Consider the following 11,627-nt stretch of genomic DNA (forward strand, 5'->3'; position numbering starts at 1 on the left):
ACATTTAAAATTTAAATATATGACCTATTTTGAGTTAATTTTTACAAGACGAAATGTTTGGTTTGGAGTTCATTCTTTGGACCATGGATGTCCCCTTGCTCTATTTGTTCAAAAGGCTATCCTTCCTCCATGAAATTGCTTTGGCATCTTTACCAAAAAGCAGTTGGACGTCTTTGTGTGAGTTTATGAATTCTCTGTTTCATTGATGTACATGTCTATCTATCTCTGTACAATATCACACTGCCTTGGTTACTTTAACCATATAGTAGAACCTAATATGAGATAGAATGGTTCTTCCCACTTTATTCTTCTATTTTAAATTTTTATTAAGCTATTCTAGGATTTGTATCATTTAATATGAACTCTAGCATAGTATTGTCTTTGTCTTTATGAATTCTTTCTGGAGCCAGGTGCAGTGGCACACGTCTGTAATCCCAGCGACTCCACAGACTGAGGCAGGAGGATCGTGAGTTCAAAGCCAGCCTCGGCAAAAGCAAGGCTTAAGCAACTCAGTGAGAACCTGTCTCTAAATAAAATACAAATAGGGCTGGGTATGTGGCTCAGTGGTTAAGTGCTCCTGAGTTCAATAAAAAAAAAAAATGCTGCAGTTTTGATCAAACCTGCATTAAATTTACAAATCAATTTTGGAAGGACTGATATCTTTACTATGTTGAGTCTTCTACTTCATGAACACTTATCTTCATTTATCTAGATCGCCTTTGATATCCTTCATCAGTATTTTGTTATTTTATCATATAAATCCTGCAAGTATTTAATTTTATTTGGCATGACTCTACATTGAATTGTGTTCTTAATTTTGGTTTCCAGATGTTCATTGTTAGTATACAGATGTAATTGATTTTTTTTATAAAGTTGCCCCTCTTTTTAAAATATTTTTTAGCTTTAGCTGAACACAGTATCTTTATTTTACATTTATGTGGTGCTGAGTATCAAACCCAGTGCCTCGTGCATGCTAGAAGAGCGCTCTACCACTGAGCCACAATCCCAGACCCTGTAATTGATTTTTGTATGATGATCTTATACTCTGCAAGCTTGCTGAATTTATTTATTAATTCTAGAAATTTGAGGGTGGGTATATTTTTTTTGTTTGTTTGTAGATTACTTGTCTATTTAGATGGTTTTACCATCTGAAAATAGTTTAATTTCTTCCTTTTAGTGTTAAGCAGGTTTTCATTGCTGTGACACAATATCTGTGAAAAACAACTTAAAGGAGGAAAGATTTGTTTTAGCTTGTGGTTGGCTGGTTTCATTGCTTTGGGCCTGAGGCAAAGCAGGCCATCATGGCAGAAGGATTGGTAAAAGAAAGCTGCTCAGCTTAGAGAAAGAAAGAGAGGGAAAGACTGAGAACAAGGTATAGTCTAAGGACCTACTTCCTTCAGTTAAGTCCCTCCTCCAACAGTTTCCACCACCTCCCAATACTCCAGTCAAATCTGAATCCATCAATGGGTTATTTCACTGATGTTAGAGTCCTCATGATCTAATTCTTTCCTCACTTTCCTCACAGCCCCACTTCTGAAAATTGCTCCACTGAGGACTACGCCTTCAACACGTAAGTCTTTGAGGGAACAGTTCATATCCACACCATAATACATTCTAATCTATATACTACTTCTTAACTTGCATTTCTTTTTTTTGAATTTTTATTTTTTAATTAATTATTTTAATTAGGTATGTATGACAGCAGAATGCATTTTGATTTATTATACACAATTGCAGCACAACTTTTCATTTCTCTGGTTGTACGTGATGTAGCGTGCAATCATACATGTACCTGGGGTAATGATATCCATCTCATTCCACCGTCTTTCCTGTCCCCATGCCCCTTCTGCACCCCTCCCCCACTCCTTTGCATTCTTGTAGTAGCTAGAACTTCTGGTCCTGTGTTGATACGAGTGGTTAAGACTGGCAAACATGAATGAGTTCTGGATTGGGTCAAATTTTTTTTTTTTTTTATCATTTGATATGATCATGTGATTTCTGTTCTTTACATTGGAGCATTGATTGTTGAATGTGGAACTAGTCTTGAACACCTAAGATAAATGCTGGTTGGTTATGGTGTATAATTCTTTTTACACATTGCTTGATTTGATTTGTTAATATTGTGTAGATAGGTAGTTTTTGTCCAAGGTCATAAGCCATATTGGTCTAGTTTTAGTATCAGGTTAACATTAGCTTTGCATTTTTTTTGTATTTGTAAAATACACACAAAAAAAGTATTCCCTCCCTTACTGTTTTCAGGAAAATATCATGTAAATTTGTTACTTCTTTTTTAAATGTTTTATGGAATTCACTATTGAAACCATCTGGGCCTAGAGATTTCCTTTTTTGGGAGCTTTCAAATTACAAATTGAATGTCTTTAATAGTTTAAGAGACTTATAACTAATACTTAATTAATTGTTTTTGCACTCTCCCTTACAAATTTGAGCACTCAATAAATATTTAATATTTAAAAATAATTCATTATTAACAAATTAGTTTTCTCAGTCAACTTTTTCCAAAGACTATTTCTAAGTTAAAAGCACACCACAAGAGCCAATTATAAAGAATCCTGCTTAGTATAATAAAGGCTGTGCAAAGTTTTTATTTTCATAGTTTAATAACTTTGATATTTTAGGCATGTGAGAACTTGCCTAAACAAAACTTTCATTAAACAAAATTTTATTAGGTATGATGTATTCAGGTATTTTCTGTTCTATTGCATTAAAAAAATACTAGTTATAACTCATTAATTTCATTCCAAGATCCACTAAGGTATTCCAATTCCAATATTAAAAAAAAAAACCCACTAATTTACATATGCTCTTCTGCCCTCTCTGCTTCTGACATGCTATAATTCTATGGTTGTTGGATTTTTTTTTCCTTGACTACAGCACAAAGCCTATTAAACACCTATGGAATTGTTATTTTAGAACTCATTTCCAAAGCACTTCTAAAGGGGATTTAAGACCATTTAGGAAAAAAAAAATGCAGAGTCATCTTTTTAAGACAAAAGGAACAAATGAGAAATCATAAAGAAAATGCCTTTCTGCTCCTCAGGAGTGGAAACCATTATGGAAAGAAAAGTAAAGTGGCAGAACATCCAGATAGGGAGTCATTTTGTCCAAGTTACTTGCCACTGTCCTTATGAACAGGGGATCAGAATTTGAATGATTCAAAGAGGTTGTTGAGAGTGGCACAGTTGCCCCTTCAAATGTTCATGTCCAGAGAATGGCCTTCCTAGTGTCATCATGGGCCACACCTTCACTCTCAGTTTTCCTTGACCTCCTCTGTGCTATCATTCAGGACACTGCCATGACTCATAGTATTTCATAATGGCTGAGTGAAATTAAATAGACTCACGGACTTAATTAAGAGATCTTGAGGTCCAGCTTCCCATTTTACCAATGCCAACATGGAGAATGTTAGGGGACTTGCTGAAAGTCAAACGGAAAATTCTGAATACATGTATACAACTGGAGCCCCAATTCCAGTCCCAAGCGTGGACGTCCTGTTTCTCAGCTCTGAGCTTGAAGGAGTGTAGTTCAGCAGCAAGTCCATTTCCTCCAGAGGAGCATGGTCATTTTTGCATCAAACCTCTAAATCAGAGGCAGGGATGGAGGGAGAGAAGGTGAACTATAGAATAGAGCTATACCTTCTCCTGTCCCTTGCCAGTGATTACAGATTAGATTCCCATCTAAAATGTGAATAGAGGCTGACTGAAACACTGTAGACATGAGGCCAGGGTACGGTTCGTGATCTAGCCAGGGAAATCTAGCTTTGAGTCATCAGCTTTTAGATAACGACGGATGGAAAGTGACTGAGTGATTATAAAAGCAGGCCATCCTGCCCCTCGCCTTCACCCTGGAGGTGCTTGCAACAGATAAGGAAGGTCTAACAACACTCCTTGACCAAGGGACAGGAAATATGAGCTCATAATTAGGTAACAGTCAACTCTGACACTAGGAAACTATTTTTTTTTCTGATGCTAATTTCAACACAGGTTAAAAAACAGGATCATGTGATCTGTCACATTTTATCCCAATGTTGTGCTGCCTGCTAGCACTGGGATCTGCTGCCTGCTAGCACTGGGTTTCCCTTGAGCCTGGGCACAGCAGGTGAACATCCAGACAATGGGGAAGCAGCCATTGGCAGCCACTTCTCTTTCTGGTCCTGATGGTTATTTTGCTGTTTTTCGGAGAACATGGTCCCTCACAACACGACAGTGATAATGACTTTAATGCATCATGTACTGAACCCCCCTGGGGCAGCACCCACTGGTATCTCTTAAGGGGACCTCCATTGGCATTTGAGTGGACAAGCCATTGTCATGCATGACTGTCCTGTCTGACAGGGTAAGTAGTATAACCTCTCGGTACAAATGAGAAATCAATTGTTTCTTGTTTTTCTTCCATTAGGCATGATGCATGTCTAGACCAGTTGACAAGCGTCCTGCTGATTTAGCAGTTACAGCCAGCACCAAAAGCCCTGTTCTTACTGTTAGAGCTGAGACTGAAGTGCTCCGCAGAATACACAAGTACCACCTCCTCCCACCCTCCTGGCCATGATTACAGTCCAAAGTAGACCCAGAGGTACTTAAGACCATTTTATTTCAACACTTAGACCGTACTGGTAGACAGACTGTCTTACATTTTAAATCCTATCGTGCATCAACGAACAAAGAAGAAATCTTTGCAAGTAATCCTAACTTAGCCTTTGCTTACTTTTTTTTTTTCTAATTAAGAAACAATAATTTGGCCTACCTCCTCTCTCTCCTAATTCAGCCCACTGTGCAGGCGCAGTGAGAGTGGCCAGGACAGAAGTATTACTGGAGCAAGATGGCAGGGGGCCGCAGGTGACAGCTGGCAATGTGACCTTTTTAAGAACAGTGTCAGAGCAGGGTGAGAGGAGGCCTCATGTAGGTTGGTAATGACTAGGTACATGGGATTGAGCAAATGCACACATTAGGGATAATGGAACCCAGAGAAGCAGAAACACAAGTACTGGTGTAAAGGCACATGCATATATACTCTTCGGTATGTATGCATGTGTGTATGAATGAAAATACATGTATTTCCCAGCTCTGTCCACTCAGAGGACAGTCCAATAGCAAGGGGCACACTTAGCACCAGATTTGGGCTTCTAAATATTGTTCTCCATGAAAAGAAAATAAAGGCCCTCACAGCACTGGCTGATCCACAACTAGGGCAGGAAAAGTATAAAGCATCTGAATTTACATTTTGAAGAAATTGCTCAAAGAATGATGGCCACACATCATAGGCACAAGAAGACATTTTCATAGGACTCCGTCAAAATCTAGGTCAATTCAAGCATCAAAATAATTACTGGTAGTAAAGGATTATAACCCACTAACTAAAAGATGATAATGAATTGTTTATGAGCAAATGAGCTTCTAATGAGAGATGAGAAAATTCCTTTGTACAACAGGATGTCAACTATTAAATATAGAGGGAATGATACAATTAGAAAATTACCATTAAGTAAATATCACAAGGATAATTCCAGGAGGAAATATCGATGGGTGTTCAAACAAGTGGGTGAAAGTGGAATAAGCGATGGAATATTTACATGATACTTGTTAATTACAAAATAAAAGGTAATTTTATAATGGAAAACAGGGAAAGACAATCAAGTGATCACGTTACTAAAACTGGTAAGTAATGAGACCAGTCAACACCAGAGGCCACTTAATAGAGTGCAGTAAGGAGATCACAGCATCACTTCTGTGTCAAACTTGCCCAAAATGCATGACCTGGCTATAATTATGAAGAAGCAGAGGACAAGCCCAAGTTCAGCATCATCCCACAAAATGCAATCTTCATAAAGGTCAAGGGCATGACACCTGAAGAAAGTTATTGATAGAAAGAGACTAAATTATGTGATCATGAATTGGAACTTTTGGATCAGCAAAAAGGTAGATCTGGAAAGGGGTCTGAATGAAAGGTATACAGGAGTTCTTTGTATTATTCTTGAAATGGTTCTTATACATTTGAATTGTTTTGAAGGTTAAGGCAGGATGGTAATTATCAATGGTATGGATTGTGAAGATGGCAGAAGTATCAGTCATGAGATGTCCATGCTTTTCAAAGTGCAGTCTGCAGGTAGATGTCAGTCTGTAATAGTTGCCAAATTACAACGAGAAAGGGGGCTTCCACCATATTATATGTCAACTGCCTCTAAGGATGCTGTGGTTGGAGCTGACAGACTTTTTAGAGTCTGAATTTCTCCACAAATGAAGTCATATGCTTATTTTCATTCTCGACAAAGCCACTCAAGCCATTATAGTCCAATGCTTACAGCAGCATTTGTATAAATGACAATGAAAATGAATTGAAATATCATAAAGGAGGATATTCAATGGATGAGATTTCTCCTGCAGTCACAATTAAAAGTGGTCATACTCGTAGGACCATCCCCACCACCACCACCCAAGGTCCCAGGTCAGGACATACTCATTGAAGCACTTTGGATGGAATAGACAGACTAAATACATGATCCAGCATGGACCATGAGTCAACTCAATAAACCTCGAAACTCTTTGGGGTCAAGATGGTTTCCATCTCTTGGTATCTCTACATTCCTCAAAGGAGAATGCTTGCTACACTCCCTTAGTTCATAGTTAATTCTCCACCAAATGAATCCTGCTCAGACACTTGCAAGAGCAAGTAAAAAGTTTCAACTTAAGAAACATACTTAAGTGAGTTATCAAAGGAGGAAAGTTTTGCATAACTTGAAAAAAAAAAACCTTCCCTAGGCCTAACAAAGACATGATTCTTACAGATATCATGTTTAGCATTTGTATTTAGAAAACTGGAAAACAAACATCTGCACTTGATTTTAATATTTCTAAGTCATCTAGTTTCTTAATAATTCTCTTCTTTGAAAACAATCTTTGTTGGCATGTCCTTCACACACAATTGGAGACAGCTCTTCCTGCTAGTTTTACATTTCGCCTTTCTGGGTGATTCTATTTGCTCATTCCAAACAGTTCTGCTGCTGTTGCCAAAAACTTGCACTGCCAGGGTAAATAAGATCACCTGATCTGTACATTTCATTTCAGAGTAGCAGGGAGTTCAAGATCCAGTGGCTTAGGGGTGGCACTCCACACATGGCCTTTTGGATCATCCAAGTTCACCAGCGGAAAGAGAAACAGGCAGCATCCTCCGTGCCAGCTCAGCATTGGCAGCAATTGCTGCCCATTCAGGAAGAATATAAACACCCTTACCTTGACCCACATCAAGCATTGCCCTTGCTGTACCAGTTCTTTTATAGCACCTGAAGGTGACAACAAACATGGGGACATCTGTCCAGTGTTGGTTATTCCAGCCAGCACTGTTGGTACCACATCTGCAGAATCCTGCTGAGTCTGATAATGTGAATGATACACATCTAAGCGGCACCAAAAGAGAAGGGAGATTATCTTGATAAAAACAGATCATCTTGCTGCAAATATGGTGGCCACCAAGGACGTCAGAGCCCCAGAGACGGAGTGACATTTGAGTTACCATTCATTTTCCAACATAAAAGCATCATGATGCTTGTTGATGTAGGTGCCCCATCATCTGGCCTCTGCCTTCATCCACAGCCACTTCTGCTGCCTGCTGACTCCCATGGTATGTTTCCCCCAGTGCCAAAGTGCTTGGTGGTTCCCCCATACCCAATGCTCTTTCCTACCTCTGATCTCTGCTCATAAAATTCCTTCTGTGACTAAAGGCCCAGTCTCCAGCATGGAGTAGATGCTCAGGCACAGTCGATGAGCTGAGCTAATGAGACCTCGGGCCCCTTTTCTTCATGTGAGCTGTACTAGCCTTTGCAGTTTTCTTTTTGCCTATTCCCTAAGGCTGTTCCTTGATCCATTTCCCATAGATGAGAGATCCGACATGTCTCAGCAGTAAGCTGGGAACAGATCAGAAATTGAACCTGGAGAAAATAACCCTGTACATTAGATTAACCAACATGAGCATAGCCTATGCAGATCTCTCCGGTAGTAAAAGGAATTGCCTCATCCAAACTAAAATATACCCAGGGTGTGACCATGTCTTTTCTGTGTTCACAAAGCACCCATCATTGTGGCTCTTAGTTGCTATGGTAATTTTCTCTGTTGACTTCAGTCCCATAGATGAGCATATAAAATTCCAGTCACTGTCCATCATGAAGGCAAGCCATAATTTATTATCTAAACTAGGACATTTTTGAAGATCAGAAGGATTGGTGTTAATAATTACACCACTGCAATGGGTATAAGTAGAACAATTTCTGGAAAATTGGAGAGACAGCCACATTTCTATCAGGCTTTTGGGACACACAAGAGACTCTCAGCAAAGTGTTTGCTGACTGAATACATGTTAGTTTTTTTTCTTCCTAATATCAATTTGAGGACTGTAAGAGCAGGGGTGATGTCCAATTCTTTTCGGTATTACCCATTAGGTTGGGTATGGAATAGCTGCTCAAAAATCCCTGTTGACTGACCTATCGTGAGATGTTTTTCTCAAGTGAGAGTGCCCTATAGGTAACTGGAAACATAAGAATAGAACTTTGCTGAGAAGTTCAGGCTGGACTATTTGGATGGATCTTTAAATAGAGGAGATTTGGGAATAAAAAAAAATGCAAGTGTCTGGTAAGACCGAAGTACATCTGTGAGTGGGTAAAATCCTCCTGTCTTTTCTGAAGCTAGAACACAATAAAGTCATGGGCTTTTACTAATCTTAATACTTTGTAAAGTGGGAAGGGGGAGAGGAGGAGCTCAAGATGATTTCATTTAGAAACACAAAGAAAATGAATAATTTTAGGCAAACTCAGCCCTTGATAATAATTGAAGAATAAATTTAAAGAATTTTAAAAATTAAAAAAAATCAAAAAAAATGGAATGCTGTAATAATAAAAAAACAAGGACAGATTTTCAGGCAGTTGAAACAGGCAAGCCTCTTGATTCACCAGTGATTCCTGTTATCTCATTTTACAGATGAGAAGACAAAGGCCCAGTGTCATGAATTTAAAGGACAACAATTTACCTCTTGCCCTTCTGGGAAAATTCTTGCTCTGAGACCTGACATTTGATCATGCCTTGGTGCTGACTTGGGTATTCCTGGGGAAACTCAAATCCTCTTTCCAAGGCATGGATATTTTCCATCTTGAGATGAGAAAATGGAAGCTTTTCCTAAGTGTTAGCAAGCTAAGGGCCTTCTCTTTTTATTTGGGGGTTCTAATTCCTCAAATGTCTAAGTTAAGATCTTTTAAGCAGTGGGAGATACGTGAGGAGGGAGAAGGCAAATAGAAGTCATAAGCAAAGGTGGTACCATCTGGCCTTCTGTGTGTGAAACCCTGGCCCCTGTCATTGCTGGCACACAGACTGCTAGATGCCAACCTCTGATTTAGGTATCCCCAGACGAACTGAAGAGTTCAGTCTCAGAGTAAATTGAAGACATAAATTTATGACATACCAGAAAGCTCCATTTTAAATACTGCTATAGTCTTAGCAGTTGCCAGAAGTGTCAACTTCATAAGGTCACTTTATTTTTCCAAGACTCTCCTAATATTTCAAAAGTTCTTGCTGTCACAGAATTATAGGAGGCAACATCTTGATGGCTATCATTCACACTCGGGCCACTGAGAGGTTGAATTAATTTCGCAAAGCCACAGAATGCCTCAAAAGGGAAGTGTAGTTTATGTGCATAACTTCACTAAAGTGACTTCTGGGAAGACTGGGGAAGGTGAGGTCTTCCTCTGGCTGAGGCCCAAGCTCTCATCCTCAGTGAGGCTGCTGCAGCACATGGAGTCAGCACCATGCCTCTGCTACCCCACTTTTTCTTTTTGTTTTTTTTTTTAAATCAAGATAATTTTTCTAGTCAAATTATTTTTAAAAAATAAATGAAAAATAAAAGCATGGTAGGAGGGAGCGGGGGTGGGGAGAGTTAGATCTTGGAGATTCTAATATCAGGAAAACATCAGTCAGAACTTTACATTTTTCATTTACCTAATAAAATATAGCCAGGTGTGGTGGTGCATGCCTGTAATTCCACCAACTTGGGAGGCTGAGGAAGAAGGATAGCAATTAGAGGCCAGCCTCAGCAATTTAGTGAGACCCTTGTCTTAAAACAGAAAAATAAAAAGAACTGGAGATGGAGCTCCATGGTAAAATGCCCCTGGGTTCAATCCCCAGTTCATAGTGTAGATGAATTCCTCAGAGAAAGGGCTCTACATGGAGCCTACCAGGTTGTTAGTCTAGAGCTGAGCACAGAGACTGAAACAAAGGCTTGAAAGCTGAGCCCTACAGGGGAATCAGGAATGTAAATATACCATCTCCATCCCAAACACAGATTAGGCAGGTGGATTCTTCCTGAAGGTAGAAAAGGTCAGCCACATCCCAGTGCCCAGGGTACCCACATGAAGACTGCTGAATCCTAGAGCTGTCTCCCTTTACAGGAATTAATGCCCTGCAAGCAAAAAATTACCTATCCAGGACCAAGGTGCTCTTAAGGAATGACAGGCAGGCCAGTACCAGGGCCCAGAGTGAGATGGATCCGAGAGGGGATGATGGAGCCGGGCATCTGAAGAACCCTATGTCGACAACCAGAGTTACTGAAAAGTATCCAGGATTAAAGATAACAGTGACACCACAGATGCTAGTAAATTTGTGATCCGCAAGCAGAACTTTGCCAAGAGACTTCTTTCTAATTCCTCACCATCAGGGAAACAAACAACAACAACAACAAAAACTTATACAAAGTAATTTTGGGGAAAGATCTTTCCGACTTACTGATGAATGAGTAAAAGTGAAGAAAGTCACTATGATTTGCCCAGGATCACACGGGGAATTAGCCTCAACCAGGCACCTACAGCCATAGAGATCCTTGATTCTGAGATAGAAGCCCATCTTCTACACACACACACACACACACACACACACACACAGGGATTCCTGCCCTCAGGCACTGCAGGGGCAGAAAAGTTGACTTCAAGGCTAAACAGATTACTGAAATATATATATATATATATATATATATATATATATATATATATATATATACCTTAAGATAGAAAGACATGACAATCACACATGAGCTTCCAAAAACATAAAATGAAGAAATTATATTTGACATTTTTACTCTTTATGAGAGAGAAGGTGGTAGAGTATTGGTGGCACCTGGAAGGATGCACTGGGTCTGCTGTATTTGTGAGGCCTTTCCCCACACCCACCAAGGAAAAGCCTGCTTTGTTTCTTTTCAACTTGATAAACAAGACAGTCCTAGGTTCTCAGACCACTCTTAAGACTGACTTCTATAACAACCTGGCATCACATAGAAATGCTTCATTACAGCAGGTGCATAACTGTATACACAACCAATAATAATATGAATTTGGACTCAACAGACTTTCTAGAGATCTTTGAGAGCTTGCACTGTGCCAGCCATTATGCTGCATGCTATGAGCCCTCTGCCTTCAAAGAACTTGAAATGTATTTGGAGAGATAAGTCAAAAATACATGAAAAGCAATTGCTAACAATACACGGCCCCACTGAAGTTTCAGACAATCAGTGGAGATACAAAGTCACGAGGGAAAATGGAACATTTAAGATTGGGTAGGGTTTGGAAAGGAATGGGATAAGGA

The sequence above is a fragment of the Urocitellus parryii genome, chromosome 14 (assembly GCF_045843805.1).
Source record: "Urocitellus parryii isolate mUroPar1 chromosome 14, mUroPar1.hap1, whole genome shotgun sequence".
Taxonomy (NCBI): domain Eukaryota; kingdom Metazoa; phylum Chordata; class Mammalia; order Rodentia; family Sciuridae; genus Urocitellus; species Urocitellus parryii.